This window comes from Ixodes scapularis, unplaced genomic scaffold (assembly GCF_016920785.2).
Source record: "Ixodes scapularis isolate PalLabHiFi unplaced genomic scaffold, ASM1692078v2 PGA_scaffold1__304_contigs__length_218370807, whole genome shotgun sequence".
NCBI classification, from domain to species: Eukaryota; Metazoa; Arthropoda; class Arachnida; order Ixodida; family Ixodidae; genus Ixodes; species Ixodes scapularis.
In genome coordinates, this window is record NW_024609846.1 from 125,480,321 (window position 1) to 125,497,164 (window position 16,844).

Here is a 16,844-nt window from a genome sequence, read left to right on the forward strand (position 1 = left end):
ACCTTTGCGAAGGGCAACAGTGGCAGCAAATTGCCTAGGTTTGTGGTCCCCGAGGAGAGAACGGAGGAGCCTTCAAACTTTCGAAAGATGGCTATTGCCGGAGATGGATCTGCACAGGGAAGTCCAGCAGTTGGAAGCGAGTTCCGAAGTGTAGCACGAGATAGTCTTTTGGAGTTTATGTGAAGGTTTGAGGAGTCGTCGTGGTCTGCGAGAACGGCGGTAACAGGCCAACAGGTGAATGCGGCGGTCCAGTAAGTAAATGCTCGTCAAAGCGGCATCGTCCGGTACGGTTAGCCGCTTTGTGGCAGACTTGTGGGCGGACTGGATAGCTTGTATAATGTCGGAAAAGCCAGCAAGTTCCATGACAGAAGAAAGAGCTGCTCGGAAGTTGTCCCACTTAGTGAAGAATGTGTCGCAGCAGGCGCGACAGTGAGATAGGGTTGCGGATAGGAAGTCGTAGCGTAAAATAATGGGGAGGTGATCACCGCCGAGGCGGTCGCCGGCGACATGCCATCTCCAGCGTCGAGGGTAACGAGCACAGGTAAAGTCGGGGCAGGTGTCCTGCTGTTGGGAGGATTGTTTGATACGTGTGGGGGTGTCTGGGATGTTGAGGAACGAAAGTTTCAGCCCTGTGAGGTCTGCAAGAAGCCGCGTGCCGTGGGGAAGGTCAATGTCGTAGCCCCATGCGTGTGTTTGGCATTAAGATCACCGCAAACGGGAACGTCGTCTTTTGGATAAAGACGGGCGAAGTGCTTAAAAAAAGGGATGTTTAGCGGCTGCCTTGTCCAGCGGTTTAGCGATGTGTCTGGAGCCACATAGACAGAGAAGAGAAAAACGGGCCGTTGAGGAATTGGCGGCAACCCGTAACGCTGGTCATTGCAGAGCACCTCTGTGAGGTGTCGAGAAGAGTGAAGCACACTGATCGATGAACGTACAGGGCGGAACGAATCCAAGGCAAGGGGGCACTAGTCTCAATGTTCGGAGCAAGTCCATCGTACTGTGGCAAAGAAGGGAGGGGGCCGTTGATTTCTTGTAGAGCAAACGCAGCGGCCATGTCGGATGACGAGTGAAGATAAAATTTTTCGATGAAGTCTGCCTTCTTCTGTTTAAGCGAGCAACAGTTCCACTGAACAATCCTGGGGGCGCTAACCATGTTTGCGTGGTGATAGTGGGGGGCCGCCGAACGGAATGATGCCCTGCATCGCGAGGCGCCCGATTACTGCACGGGTGCAGGTATCCACGAGAGTAAACAGCGAGTTTTGCATCGTCGGAATTCGCTGCGTGGCTGCCAGCATTTGTTTTGTGAAAAGGGTGATTTGTTGTTGCAAGCCAGTAAAGTCTGACCCTGACGGAAGTAGGGCAGGCGTCTCACTAGTGCTGTTGACAGCTCTCGCTGATTCTGCGAAGGTGGTCCGAGGCGGTTCTGATGTTGGGACTTGTGTGAGGTCGGCGGTGATGTTGTGTGCCGGCGTTAGGAGTTTTGTGGCGAGCACCGGGCGGGAGTCAGTCTTCTGCTTCGCAGACCTCGGTGCTGCGATGAGGGCTTTGGGCGCAGATAACAGCACAGCTTGCTGAGCAGGAGCTAGTTTCAGGCGTCACTGGTGGTGACGCCGGCTTCTCTTTGGATGTTGATGAAGGCAACTGACGACGCTGTGTTGTGCCGTTGGCTTGGGTGCTGTTGGGGCACTGGGCAACGCGAGGCTGGTGCCGTCGAATGTAATGAGTGCCGACCCAGAGTTTGTGAGAGGACCGGCCTGGAGGATAGCAGATTTCCGGCAATGAAGGTTTTTTAGGACGCAGAATCCAGGTCGCCAGACTTTTTTTATGAATCCGCGAACCTGGCCACGGCGAATGGCCTCGTAGCCTTGCACGGAGACCTGCAGAGTGCCGATCGGGATGTATGTTACATTGAGGAATGCATCGCACACTTGAGACAAAGCAGCATCAACTGCAAGTTGATTACTGCAGTCGAGGTACCTCACTTGGTAGGGGGCTGCAATGGTGTAGGAGACCTGAGGTCTATCTGTGCAGCAACTGCAGAGTCAATGGCAAGAAAGACCCCGTCCATGATGCGGCATGGTTTGGCCGGCCGTAGAATGACAGTGTGGGAGAACTCACTGCAGAACGATGCTGCTGGAGGCGCCGCGGGCGGGGCCGCCTTACGTCGGCGAGAGACAGGATGCCATCCGTCCTCCAGGGGGAACGAGTCAGGGTTCGAGTCACGTTGGATGCACCGGGGTGAGGTGGTAAGCTTAGTCGCAGCGGCGCCGAAGAAAAAAATGCCACGAGCACGCTTCGTTTCATTGGCGGCAGTGCGGATGTGGCAACTGTTGTTGAGGGGCGACAACTTGCTTTCGGGATCATCGTCGCCGAGGATGGAGAATGGATTCTGAGTAAAGACCGCAGGTTGAATTCACGCGGCAACAAGTGGTGCATCAAGAAGCGACGTGACGGCAGGAGTGGTTGCACCGGCTGTGGGTGGTGCATTGAGCGGTAAGCTTCAGACAGCGGGAGAAGCCAGCGTGGCCTCGGTGGGTTGTGAGTCCATTTCGTTGGGTAGAGGAAAGTCCCGAGGGCCGTAGTCGGTGCTAATGGTCGTCATGGGTCATGAGGGCGTGTGGGCACAAAAAGTTGCCGGAGCTGAAGTGAGCTAGATAGAGAGATATGGCCTCTTTTTTCTCCACGACCATCTACGAAGCCACAAGACTGCAGCTCTAGCTTCGACTGAGCAGTGGCTCTCTCGTGAAATTGCACAGCAAAGCACAGACCTTCCAGATAGAGTCCAGGCTCTTGCTCATACTGTTTGGGAAAGTACCCCTCAAGATTCGAAAACACTTCATTTGTCCAATCACTCGTTCCACGTGGATCCGGACCTTCGCAATCGCCCTAGTTTTCGCTTCGTCCTCCAGGGAGAGCTGTAGCCTTCCCCCAAGGAAAGGTGGAATGTTCAGGTTAGCCCCTGCAGCTTCGACCTCTTCAGTGATCAAAAAGCCTCTGTCCGCCATGACAGAGTCTCCGGGCTCAAGAAGGTTGCATAGCCCGGAACATGCGGTCAGGGCTTTGTCAGAGACGCGGCCAGGGGCAAGGTCGCTCACGAACGACACGAACCCATTGGGGGTGATGCCCAGCAGTCCCTTGGCAGTGTTGTGGCACTTGTAGCTTGAGTAGGTATCACTCTGCACCCTGAAGTCGCTAGGTGTCTCGATGAAGATTTCCGTGCAATCCAGAATGACTCTCGTCGATGGATACGCCTCGATGAAGCACTCCGGCATGTGCTTGTTCACAACCTGTCGCGACGGCCAGTAGTTGAGTTGAGCAAGGTAGTCCGCTAGGTAACCAATCCAGAATGTCCACACCCGGCTGACTGTGCTGATGTGGATACGAAACCGGTATGCAAGGTCCTGCTCCAAAAGTCCCACCCTCAGGCGGGACAACACGAGCAGCAGCTGATCATCCATGGATAGATAAGGTGACCTTCTCTGCGGACCTTGACTTTCCTTGTGAGCTTCATAACCTGCCTGAACAAACTTGTAAAAGGCGAGAAATCTCTCCAGGGAGTCGAATCCCGTGTAGAAGGCCAGTTTCTTTGGGTCCTGTTGCACGGCTGTGAGCGTGAAGTTCTGAAAGGGGATTGTAGCATCGATGACCTCCTCTGCTTTGTCATACATCTCCTCAAGATGGGCTACTTTCTTCCGCAGAGCTTCATTTTCTTTCTGTAGACGGTCGTTGTCCTTGCGCAGTTTCTCGTTTGCAGAAGCGAGCTCCTCTAGCTGCCTGATGCGATCACGCAGGGCTTGATCGATACATCCTGTGATGCTGTACTGGTGGTCTGCCAGATGGGGAGATAGCAAAATAAATATCACATCATTTTTGCAGTCAAATATCAAAACAAAAAACTAGGCTTTCTCCTTGTAATTGCCTTGGCTCTGCCAAATAGCATATCATGTGCCATACAAAAAAAGCATCACATGTTAAAGGGGCCAAGAAACGATATGCATTTGGATGTTCTGCACCTCATACAAGCATACTGACGTCTGTAGCACAAATATAATCTATATAATAATCTATATACCACAAACCAGAGGCTCCCCTGCCAAGGTTATATTCTGAGGAATAGAAGGCTAATTTACAGTCAGAAATCACAATGTTGAGAAAGCCTAGGGTTCACACCAGGGTGACGACACTTGAATACAGACGGCTTATGAACTGGACCCAAGCACTGAGTGAGCACCTGACTATTTGGTTACAATCAATGCCATGGTAACTATTGGGGCTTGGGCTTGTGTCTAATCACTGCGCCAACAGTAGCAGCTAACCCCTAACAGTAATCATGTGATTATTTTACCTGGCTGTGAGGAAGAGCAGAATATTGCTTGTTCTCAAGCTTTATTGTGCGACAGCAGCATTTAGCAGAAGTAACTGAGTCGGTTTATGACCTCTTTAATGCTGCTCTGTTCCACACGAAGGAGCTATAATGGGAATGCTGGCTATTCGCCTTGAGATCCGATCGTCAGGGGTGCTGCGGGGAAATGCGGAACTAAGCTTTGTTCTACACTTACTTGGAGCACGGAGAATGCTGCGGACGCTAACTCGAAGCCCTGAGAGGCTCCGGTGCAGCGTTCGTGCGCATGCATTGGAGTCAACTGCGAATTCTAAGAGCATGCATAGCCTTGCCCGTGCTCCATAACAAAAGTGGGGATGGTTTTTTTGTGGACGCCAGAGAATCGCCGCTTGTCTTGTAGGAAACAATGGATAAACAAAAGCATGTGTCCCCACTTTTCAATCTGGATCTTGAGGCAAATAACATGCAAGCAGGGCTGTGGCAGCATCTCCTTTGTACCTGGCAGACAATGAAGTGAGGGTGTGACCGCAATCTGAAAGAACAACTCCGCGGGTACCTTGCATGTGCGGTATCTTAGAGTGCACCGTGCCATATGGTGCTGCGAGTATGGAACGGCCACAACTTGCGTGCTATAGCCAGCGGTGACTGAGTTAGTACAGTTTGTAAAGTTCGACGTACTGCATGTAAGTGTTCCATGCACCTATCGGGACTGCTGCACAGTTGACAGGGATGCCAAATAAACAGACGAGCAACACTGATGCTCAATGTTAGGAGCTTACCGCTAGCTATTACATCATCAGTGTCAGGGGCACCAGCGGAGGCCAAGGGGCTGCCGGGTTGTGCTGGCTCCTGGCTAGCAGGCAGGGTCACGGTCTGTGCCAGGTCAAGGTCCGACAGAAAGTAGGCCGGCAGCGGCTGCAGCGCATGGCGCTTCCTTGCGCAGATCATGTTTGGGACCTTTGGGCAGGCCGCAACATCTGCAGGCAAGGATAAGGCAATTGTTCACGCAATTATTTTATAAGCATTACATACCGGCTGGAATTCTGTCTAGCACAGGGCACAGCTTACACTGTACGGAGCACATAACATGTCAAACAACCAAGAGCTCAGCTGGATCAATAGCGGTCACTGTTTCTACCCTTTGGTAGCTGGTCTGGAATGTTGTAGCCAAATAGCGATTGTTGCAGTTCTTTCTGAGACGAAGTGCATTCAACAGCCACCGGCGTATAAAAGAAGGGAACAAAGTTTATATCCTTATTCAACATAGTTTGGCACACAACAAAAGGTTTGTCCCAAGCGAGCCAATCAGAGTACACTTCTCTAGTAAAGAGCTGTCACATACATTTGACTTCAACACTTCAATCAGTTCACAGGGGTTATAGAGTCTGCCACCTGCCATGTTACTGTGAAATCGACTATATTCGGTGCCATCTTAGGCTGTCCATACTTGCCTAAAGGGCCCTTTATTAAACATAATTATATTTCCGCATTCATATGTGTTTCCATTTGTGACACGAACGATATGCACAGCTGCAACTTCTTACAAAGCAGTTGGCTCAAGCATATTACGACCGCAAACTCCTGACAAGGCATGTCCAACTCTATCTGCTTGAATGGTCACTAGGAAGCTGCCTAGTCAAGCAAACACGGTGGACAGTAATTATAGAGTCCTTGCACCTGACGTCAGTTTTCGCTCAAAATATTTCTAGAATTCATGTTGGTACATTTTCTCCTATGTTTTTCTATGTGCTAAGAGAGTGTTTTCCAGCTCGCTGAAGTCCTCTTGCATTGTGACCGACTGTGTCAGATAGAGCAGTCGGAAATATAAAGAAGCATCGTCTGGTACCGTTCAAACACACTGCTGTTATTTAGAGTCGAGATGAGCTGGCACTTCAATGTACGACAGGAAACATGCAGAGCCTTCACTACTTTCCACAACGAGAGAGCTGGATTAAAAGCTGTCATTTGGGGCCATCAGAGATGAAGGCAGCAGAGCGACATCCCCTGGTGCCTTGAGCAGCAAGCTAGCTAAGCCAAGCCAAATCCTTGAAAAAGGCAGTCAGTAGGTTTATATGCCACCTATTCCCACTGCAAATTTAATGACGGACGAGAATGTTATACTTTTTCAGTTTCAGTGATATCCTTGATGCTACTTAACCGCACGTCGCAAAACCTCTTTTCGATTGCAGTCCATTTGCGTCGTCTAGCCGTTGAGAGATCTCATGTATTCAGACAAAACATTGTTATTATGTCTGCAGCTCTACAAAATCTGACATTACGATTGCTTGAAGCTCCGTCTTTTTCTATGAGAGCGATGATTGCTTCCGTAGGTCACGTATTTCGCCATGCTCACTGGGTAGCACCGCTGTCCACAAATCACCAGACGCCACCAGCAGTGACGTAGCTCACGTGAGAAACGACCCATGTATACAGTGATCACAAGCAAGAATATAAGCAGGGAAAAACAACTATTGCAGAAAGAAACAAAAATAGGCAAATAACATACACTTCGGAAATGTCCTGGTTGGAAAAAACCGGGGAGCTTTGTCCTCGTACTTCTTTCTCCCAGTTTCGTTAAAATGAGCGCCGCATATTCTGCTGTCAGAGGTTGGCGTCCACAGAGAGAACCGTCCAGTGGTACCTGCATGCAAAAGAAGCAGTTAGCACCATATTAAGATTCACCCATTCAACTTTGGAGCAAGTGCAACTCAATCTCAGTGGTAAGAATGGATGCAGCAGCCGTGGCGTCTGAACAGGGGCGTCAGTAAACTATCCGGGCAAGGGGGTAGAATTCAGTTCTCCTCCTCCCCCATCGTCACCCCACCGCCTTCTAAACACTTCCAGTACCATTGTGCAGCGGGCACTAAGAACAAGCACATAGTTTATGCCTAACAAACCTGGAGTGGATGCACGCTGAAAATGATAGAAGCACTGTGAGAGTATCTTTGCTTTAGCTGTAGGGTAGTGAGATGAAGCGACATTCCTGCGATGCAATCAAATATTGGTATGTCGGTGCAGGTGGAAGTGGCCAAGAGAGTGAAAAGGGCACATGCAACATCTGGGATTCTTTGAGATTGTCTTTTTTGTTTCAGTCGTATGTTGCACTTATAGGTCAAAAATAATGAATGCTATTTTTATTTTTAAAAAAAATGTGTTTCGCAGGTATGTTGTACATATGGGTAAAATGACTTGGGCCACGTCGGACAGTACACACACTGTACCTTCCTGATCATTGTCAGGAAAGTGTAGATAACAAGTAAAAAAATATGGTAAATACCTTTCCTGTTGATTCGCTGTACCCAAATGTTGCGTAGATGGCTGTTCTTCGGAAAGCGATTCCAGGACACATGCTTGGCAGTGAGAGTGGTGTGGGCACAGCCCGGTACACAGCAGGTTGTACCGCCCGTCATGTGGCTTCTGAGGGTGACCTAAGAAGATACTACATTCAGCTGACATCTCGAATAGTGAAATAAATAAGTGAAGTGACCATCAGTTTCAAAGTTGCAGTTGCTGACATAACTCGCTTGCTAAGGGCCCGCTCAACTCACAACCGCTGTTAAGAGCGATTGTGAAGCTATGCGATGTACTACATACGCATACCAGCCGCGACGATGAATCACCGGCGCTCGCGGACGGTCAGCGAACGCGAGAAAAGTGACGCCGCGCGGATGGTTGTTGACGAGCGCTGCCGAGGCACGCCGACCGCTGGTACAGCTTCGCAAGCGTCCGAAGGGCAAAAAGATCGCAACGACAAAGCACCGTCCCGAATGTTGAGCACGCAAGCAGTACTCGATATCCCACGCTCACATTTCACAGGGCGAGCGCATCACGAAGCGAAGGCATGTCGGCCTTCGCTTCGTGATGACTACTTTATTTCTCTGCTTACAGCGGTGACATTTGTAGTGATGTTCGAAACTGCTCTCTCGCGACCGCACACGAGTTAAATGAACGGCCTAGGAGCGGGATAGAGCGTAACGGCAACAGTCAGTACTCACCCCGGGAGCGGCGAACGAAGCGGCGTGGTGTCCGTCGACGGCCGCGTCGAAAACGATGGAATATGCACAAAAACACGTAATATACAGAAGAAATACAAAGCGCTGAACGAAATAGATACACTTATGAACAAGAAAAATACACTGGAGTAGATAAAAAAGAGGATTATTAAGTATAAACAACGAAGATGAAAAGTATGTCTAGAGCGAGGTGATGCGATTCCAACGGAGAGCAGCCAGACGACGGGGGCCGACAGAACACCGATCCCAAGATTCCTCGCGCGCGCGCCGGGGCGCTTGGGAGGACTGCAAATGGTCTATTCTTCTCCAAGGCCAGCACGGTGCTTCCCTCGAAGTCGACAGTGTGGCCGGCTGCTTCTGCGTGCTCCGCGAGGGCGCTCGCCTCCACATCCTTCTTCCGGACATCATATCTGTGTCGCGTAAAGGCCCGTACACACTCTTGCGACCGAGTACGACCGAGAGAGACTAGACCGGTTTTTAAGCCTCTTGCGATCTCTTAGGACCAGCTCCGCTGCATCGCATCCGGTCTTAAAGGGATACTGAACCAAAGAATTTAGTGCCCGTAATAAGTGGCGCACGTTCTTTCCACCAGCCAGCAGCCGCCGGTGTGCGCGAGCACACGCAACAAAAATGACGTCACAGACCTCCATTCGCGGTTGAGAGGAAAATGAAAGGCATGGGCTTCGGACTAAAGGAGAATAAAGACAGGCTTTTCATCTCAACAAGTGAAAGCTGCGTGCTTGTTAGACCAATTCATCGCTTACTTTTTACACCAGGCACCACTGTGTAGATGAAAAACTTGTCTTTATTCTCCTTTGGTCCGAAGCCCATACATTTCACTGTCATCTCAACCACGAATGGAGGTCTGTGACGTCATTCTTGTTGCCTGTGCTCGCGCACACCGGCGGCTGCTGGCTCGTGGAAAGAACGTGCGCCACTTATTATGGACACCAAATTCCTTGGTTCAGTATCCCTTTAAGAAGTCGCAAAAGGCTTAAAAACCGGTCTGGTCTCTCTCGGTCGTACTCGGTCGCAAGAGTGTGAACGGGCCTTAAGCCTCTCTGCGAAGTTCTTACTTTCGCCAACGTATGAGGCCGGGCAATCCTTGCATGGTATGCGGTAGACCAAGCCTTGGGCCCTTTCTTTGGGGGGCCGATCCTTTGGGAGGGGGAGGCGATGACCGATTGTCGACATGGGCTTATGAGTCACCGCAATCCCGTAGCGACCGAGGACGCGGGAAAGGGTCTCGCTGGTGCGGCTAAAGTAGGGGACACAGACGCGATCGGAAGGGGGACTGCTGCGCCCTAGGGGTGGATGCCTTGATTTCTCGAGTATCCGAAGAATAAACCGTTTAGGGTAGCCGTTCTTGCGGAGATCCGATGTGACGACCTTGATTTCCTCCTGGAGGCTTTTCTTTGTGGAGCAGGTGGCGAAGGCGCGCCTGAAGAGTGCAGAGGCCACCGACGCTTTATTACATCGGGGGTGGTGGGAATCAAACCCAAGTATCTGCCAGTATGAGTTGGCTTCCTGTAAACAGAGAAGCTTAGCCCACTGCCATTCCTGGTTACCAGTACATCCAAAAAGGGAAGGGAACCTTTGTCTTCGCGTTCAACCGTGAATTGTAGCGACTCATCCACCGAGTTCAGGTGCTTTAGAAGACGATCCGCCTCGCTGGTTTTAACGACGCAGAAACAGTCGTCCACGTAACGCAGGAACGTTCTGGGTTTAGGCTCGAAAGTGTCGAGAGCCTGGCGTTCGATGGCCTCCATTGTGAGGTTTGCCATTGTCACAGATATGGCTGCCCCCATGGCTGTGCCGCTGGTTTGCTTGTAGTACTTCCCGTTGAATGAGAAGTATGTGCTGTTCAGGCAGAGCTCTAGTAGTCGGCAGATCTCGTCAACCAAAAGGCACGTTCTCTCCGGGAGTTTTTCGTCTGCCGAGAGAGCACTTCTTGCAACAGATACCGTCAATGGCACCGAGATGCTGGTGAATAAAGACACCACGTCAAAAGAGACGAGGCACTCGTCGTCACGTAGCTCTAAATCGGAAACAAGCTCTATGAAGTTACCAGAGTTTTGAACGTACGTTGGAGTCTTTCCGGTGAGGGGTGAGAGAAGCCTGTGGAGGTAGTTGTAGAGGGCGCGCAAAGGTGACGTTGTGAAGTCCACAATAGGTCGAAGTGGTACACCGGCCTTGTGTATCTTGGGGAGGTCGCACAACGCCGGGATAGATCCGTTCCTGCAGATGAGCCTCATGTAAAGGCTGCGGAAGTCAGGGTATTTCTGGAAGATGATTGCCAGTGTTTTGTTGAGCGTTTCTTGCACTTTTCTCGTGGGCACTGCTGCCAAGGAGCTCAAGCAGCTTTTGGTCGTACTTCACCCTGTCCATGACGACGGTGGCGTTTCCCTTGTCTGCCCGCAACACCACGATATCTTTGTCCTCCTTAAGGCGACGCAAGGCCTGGTTTTCCTCGGCCGAAATGTTGAGAGGTTTCCGCTGAACTGCCTGAGATATGACGCCGATTGCTTTCAACCGAGCCTCCTCGTGAGTAGACGGGTCTAACCCACGAAGACCGTCTTCGATGGACGCAACCATAGCGGGGAGGGGGAGCTTACGAGTGGTTAAGTTAAAACCCCGGCCTCTTGCCAGTACCGATATTTCTGAAGGGGAGAGCTCTCTCGAGGAAAGATTGCACACGAACGTATTGTCGACTCCGCGGAGGCTGGAGGCTGAGTTGTCCGGCTGAAGTGCAACCAGCTTCTTTGCATGCACCTTTTCTTTGGTCCGAGAGCACGTGGAAGCGGTGTCCTTGGCCAAAGTATCCAGGGCCTGGAACACCTCAAGTATTCGATGTTCCAGCTGTCGTCGCATGAAGAAAAGTTCCATGTCTTTCCGTTTGATGGTGTCGTGGCATTCGTGGATCCGGGCAAACAAAAGACGGCGTTCTGCCTGGTCGATGACGCGATGTCCCTCAGCGGTGTGGACAAAACGCTTGAGGCGGAGGCTCTTGGGCACAAAGCCGAGGTCTTTGCACTTCTTGTGCAAAGACCTCGGCTTGCACTTTATAAAGCGTCGGTGGCCTCTGCACTCTTCAGGCGCGCCTTCGCCACCTGCTCCACTAAGAAAAGCCTCCAGGAGGAAATCAAGGTCGTCACATCGGACCTCCGCAAGAACGGCTACCCTAAACGGTTTATTCTTTGGATACTCGAGAAATCAAGGCATCCACCCCTAGGGCGCAGCAGTCCCCCTCCCGATCGCGTCTGTGTCCCCTACATTAGCCGCACCAGCGAGACTCTTTCCCGCGTCCTCGGACGCCTCGGTCGCTACTCATAAGCCCGTGTCGACAATCGGTCATCGCCTCCCCCTCCTAAAGGATCGGCCCCCCAAAGAAAGGGCCCAAGGCTTGGTCTACCGCATACCATGCAAGGATTGCCCGGCCTCATACGTTGGCGAAAGTAAGAACTTCGCAGAGAGGCTTACGCGACACAGATATGATGTCCGGAAGAAGGATGTGGAGGCGAGCGCTCTCGCGGAGCACGCAGAAGCAGCCGGCCACACTGTCGACTTCGAGGGAAGCACCGTGCTGGCCTTGGAGAAGAATTGGCGAAAGCGGCTCTTCGTTGAGTCCTGGTTTATCCAGCGCACAAAGGGGAACGTGAATCGTTCTTCGGCCTCCCTGCCCAGCAGCTACGTCTCGGGACTGCGCGACGTGAGCAAAGCCCCCTACATCCGTATGTGCACTTAGACGACACGTGTTCTTTTCTTTTCGTCACTCACCCGTGAGCAAGGGACCGAAGTGGTCCCGAAACGTCGGGTAAATGTTTATTAAATTTTTGGTTAGAGTCCCTATTTTTCGCTTCATGTCTACTCCTAACCAGGCAGAGGGCTGCCGAACGTTTCAAATGTATTACTTGCAAAGAGATACACGGGTTCAGCTTTGATCACCGGGCATGTCAGGGGCTTAATGATATATAAATTATAATATTTTATAAATGAGTTTTCGTATTGCGTGTACATGGTATACGTAAGGACCCTCTATACTGAAAGGTAGTGACTTCTCCTCCCTCCTCCCCCTCTTTTTTCTCTCTCGCCCTCGAGCGTCGACTGCGTCGGCAGGTACACAGTCCCGTCCTACCACACGCATCAGCGTTCCCTACATAAAAGGTACAAAAGCAAAGCGATGGCACGTGTACTGCCGAAGAAGGAATCCAAGTGGCCCACAAGCCGATGTCCACTCTCTGAAGACTCATGCACCGTTCAAAGGATCACCCGCCTAGAAAGAAAGCACAAGGCGTTATTTATAAAATTCTCTGCGCGAACTGCCCGGACCCATACATTGGTGAAACAAAGAACTTTCAGGAACTTTCAGGAGAACTTTCAGGAGAGCATTACAACGACGTTCGCCAGTTCGACCATGGACGCAGCGCCGTAGCTGAGCACTCCAACGTCAAGTACCACAGGATTGACTTTGCTAACACCAGCATCCTTGCCGTTGAGTCCAATCCCAGAAAGACTTTTCATTGAATCCTGGCACATCCAAACAACGCCAGAAAAAATAAATTGATCCCTCGGCACTCTGCCGACCGTCTACGTGAACGGACTTCTCAACGGCCATAGCGGCAGTCAACCCCTGAAGAGACCGAGCAAGTCTTTAAACGTAGGGTTCCGCCTTTAAACAGGAATTTGGCTGGTGTGTAATTTTTATTTATTATTATTGTTGCTCTCCAACCAGAGAGACTTCTCTTAACTGTTCACTTTCAAGTTATGTGTTCTTATGTGATCGTATTTGATCATACGCTTTTAGAGGACCGAAACATTTTTATACGTATGTCTTTTCACTATATGGTAGTGTTTATCCTTTTTTTAATTTTAGAGCAGAATTACTTGCTGGCGTTAATATTCAGGTGCATGTGCGCTTGTGGACGATGGCTCATGTGAAAGCCCTGAACAAACTCCAACAAAAACTGACAAACGAACTAAAAAATATATAAATTTTGAGAATTCGCGTCAGCGGGGTATTTCAGAATTGGAGGGATCTTTTACATTTGGCACCAAACCTGGGTTTTGGTACCGCATCAATTTAATACACGTAAATCTCGAAGTTCGAGACAAACATTTTTTTTTAGGAATTTAATAAATTGTTTGTTTATGACACATTAAAGCAAATTGTGAAACATAACATAAAACCCCTGGTACCATTCTTTCGATTTTATAACTCACCCACGTCGTCAAACCCAGCAGCGCTTGTGTGTGTCTGCCAAAGCAAGACAGTTCGTACAAATGTGATATTTCTCCAGGAGTGTCGCGTGATCGTAGCAAGTCGGAAGCGACACTAGTTTTCTTACCTTATTACCTGGGTTCTAGAATTTAAAATAAACTTTTCACGTCCGCGTCTGCAACCGTATTCACGTGAATATCATTCACGAGATCAACGCCGTACGTCGACGTTGTCACAATCACGATATCTCCACTTGTCGTCGTAAACGCACAGCTTGCTTTTCCCAGGCACGATCGAGCAAGAGTGGCACAATTCTTTACACCTTCCATCAACTGTGCCCGAATGGTGTAGCGTAGTTTCACTTTGGCGAACCTGAACACTCGCGATGACGACGCGCAGTTGACGAAGCGACGCTGTGCTCGTACACGCTCTCACGTGCCCGAAAAACACGAACCAATTACATGTGTCGGTTGACTTCTGGACGTCTAACTTCGTTGAATGTCCCATGTGTACCTAAGTTTCCATTGGGTGTTTAGGTATGGCCACGTAACTTTCGCCACTGAGGCCAAATAAAAAGAAATGAAAGACGTTTAAACTTTCTGTAATGCCGAATCAGAGCACAGCTCTTGAGGAGGACCAGGGGAGGGTATGGAGGGGAGGGACGCGTGTGTTGACACGTGACGTCACACGTATCGTCACACGTGACCCTCCCCTCACGAGAGTAAAACTTTCCCGCTAAATTTAGTGTAAATATTTCCCGCAAATTTTAGCGCGAAAATATTGCCCTCGTGACGTCACACGTGACGTTTTGTGTGACGTCACTATGGAAAACGGCCCATGATGCAACGCGCGGTTATACCGACGCCAACGACGACGACGCTCAAGTCGGAAAGGGGCGCCTAAGAGCTGCACTCTAAAGCATGCCCCCGCAGGGGGCACCTGTGAGAGCAGGCGTCTGGAGAGTGGTGTCTCCACGGACTCCGAGCCCCGCAAGGCGCGCCTACACCTTAAGTGTTAGGTCCTTGGTGAGTGGCGTCACCACGGACTCCAGCCATGTGAGCCGCTATACCCACACGCTGGGGGCACCTGCTTTAGTAGGTGAGTGGCATCACTACGAACACCGAGCCATGTGCGTTCGTCCAACCACGCCTGGTTGTGCGTGGCTTAACCCGCGTCCGGGAAAAGGGGATCCTGGTGGTTGAGCTGAGCCCAGGGTACGTTTGTACCCTTTGGGGCCCCCCGGGCGAGGAAATATATTGATTCAGCCCCTGCTTCTCGTAGACGGGTGTCCTGGTTTGGCCCGACCAGGATGGTTTACTCAGTCGCCTTTTTCCACCTCTCTTTTCTTTACCTTTCTTCTCCCTCTCCGCTTCCTTCTAATTTCACCTTCTTTGGCGGCAAGGGCTAACATTGGCTGGCGACATATTCCCTCATTCAGATCCACACTTGGTTATAGTTTCCCGGCAGAACTATTAGAGTAATGTCTCCTTCAAAGCCCTCCTTGCTATGTTGCGTTACCTAATCCCTCATTTGGCTCGGTGGTGGGCGGTGAATCGCGGATTTCGAATATCCTTGCATCTTTTTGGTTCTCCCTCCTCCTAAACCCAGCTCACCCCAACCCTGGAAAAGGGGCTGCCTTGAGCACAAAACCATACAAAAAGACCCTCAAGTGGAAAACTTCATGAAGTTCTTTGTTGTTCACTCTTTAGATAAACAAAAACCTGTTGCAAATATATCTCCTTTTGTTGTGTCTAAGGTCCTGGAACACCTTATCGGGTCCTGTTATTAGTCCAAGAAACTGCACTATGGAGACCTCCTCGTTGAGGTGGACACAAAACTCCATTGCGAAGCAGTACTCAAGCTTACAAATATCGTCGATGTGAAAGTGTCGGTGAGTCCTCAGCGCACACTCAACACCATCCGTGGAGTTCTCTCTGTGGACGACTTTCTGAAAACGAGTGAAGAAGAGCTTTTTAAAGGACTTAGAGGCGCCGGTGTTGTTGCTGTAAAACGCATTGTGTTTCGTAAAGACGGCAAAGAAACTCCATAAAAGCACGTCATTTTAGGCCTTCGGGAAACACGCCCTCTCTCTCAAAAGCAGGCTTCCTGAACTGCCGCATTTGTCCCTACATCCCTAGCCCGCAACGATGTTGCCGCTGCCAACGATTTGGTCATGGATCACGGTGTTCAGCTCCAACTCGCTTGACAGGGGCGTGACTTGGTTCTAAGGGAGCAGAACCGATGGAGCAGGGTGACTTGTCCAGCTCCTCTTCCATCCGTCCGTGTGGATCAGGGCGAGAATGTCAACTACACTCTCGAACGCCCGATGAACCGAAGCTTGCAGGCAAGCCTGCCTGCAAACCTCGGGAGATGGAAGTGACAGCTGAGGCTGCTGATGTATCCAGAAACATGTACGACCTCGAAGAGGCGGACTGGCAGAACCCAAAACCCAAGCACAAAGCGAAAACGCCTATTAAGCCTGCCAAATGAACCCTGTACCCAAGGCATTTAATTTTACCTAGTGCATTTTACTCCATGTACATATGCCCAGCGGCGTAGACTTTCCATTTTCCCGGGGGGCAGGCTGAGTTTTCCCGGGGGCTGCTGCCTATATTGCTGGAATTCCATTTCCCATGTATTTCGTCAATAAAGGCAACGTGCGCGTTATTTTGTTTACATGCCGCTACCAGAAACTCGTTACATGCACGTAAACAGCGTCTCGGTAAGGAACATGGCCCGGACCCGGGGGGGGAAGGGGGGGGGGGGGGGGGGGGGAAGGAAGGGCTCTGACCTTCCCCCCCCCCCTCCCCCGGATTTTACCAGGGGGGGGCACGAGCCCCGTTGCCCCCATAGTCTACGCGTATGTATACGCCATATAATTTAATTTTCGAGCTCTCCAATTTCACATTGTCTATGTGTATATTGCAGTGTGACAAATATTTCGAGGTCAAAATAACCTGCCGTTTTAATATAAATTACATTATTCATGTTTAGCGGCTTTTTGAATTTGAAGTTTTGTTTACTTCTTTAATTACCTTTTATCTCTCACATTCTTATGGCAGGAGGCTTTTTACAGTAGAATTTCAGAGGACTTTTTCACAACCTGGAGGATACTCACTAATTGCTTCAGGAGTACACACACTCTACAGTTTGTTCCCAGGAGACATATTTGGGATTATCAAAAAGTAATTTTCAGTGATCATTTCAAGTCTTTCGCCAAGATCGCGTAACGCCGTCTGGCAGTTCCGGAGGAGTGGCCATTTTCGTGGAT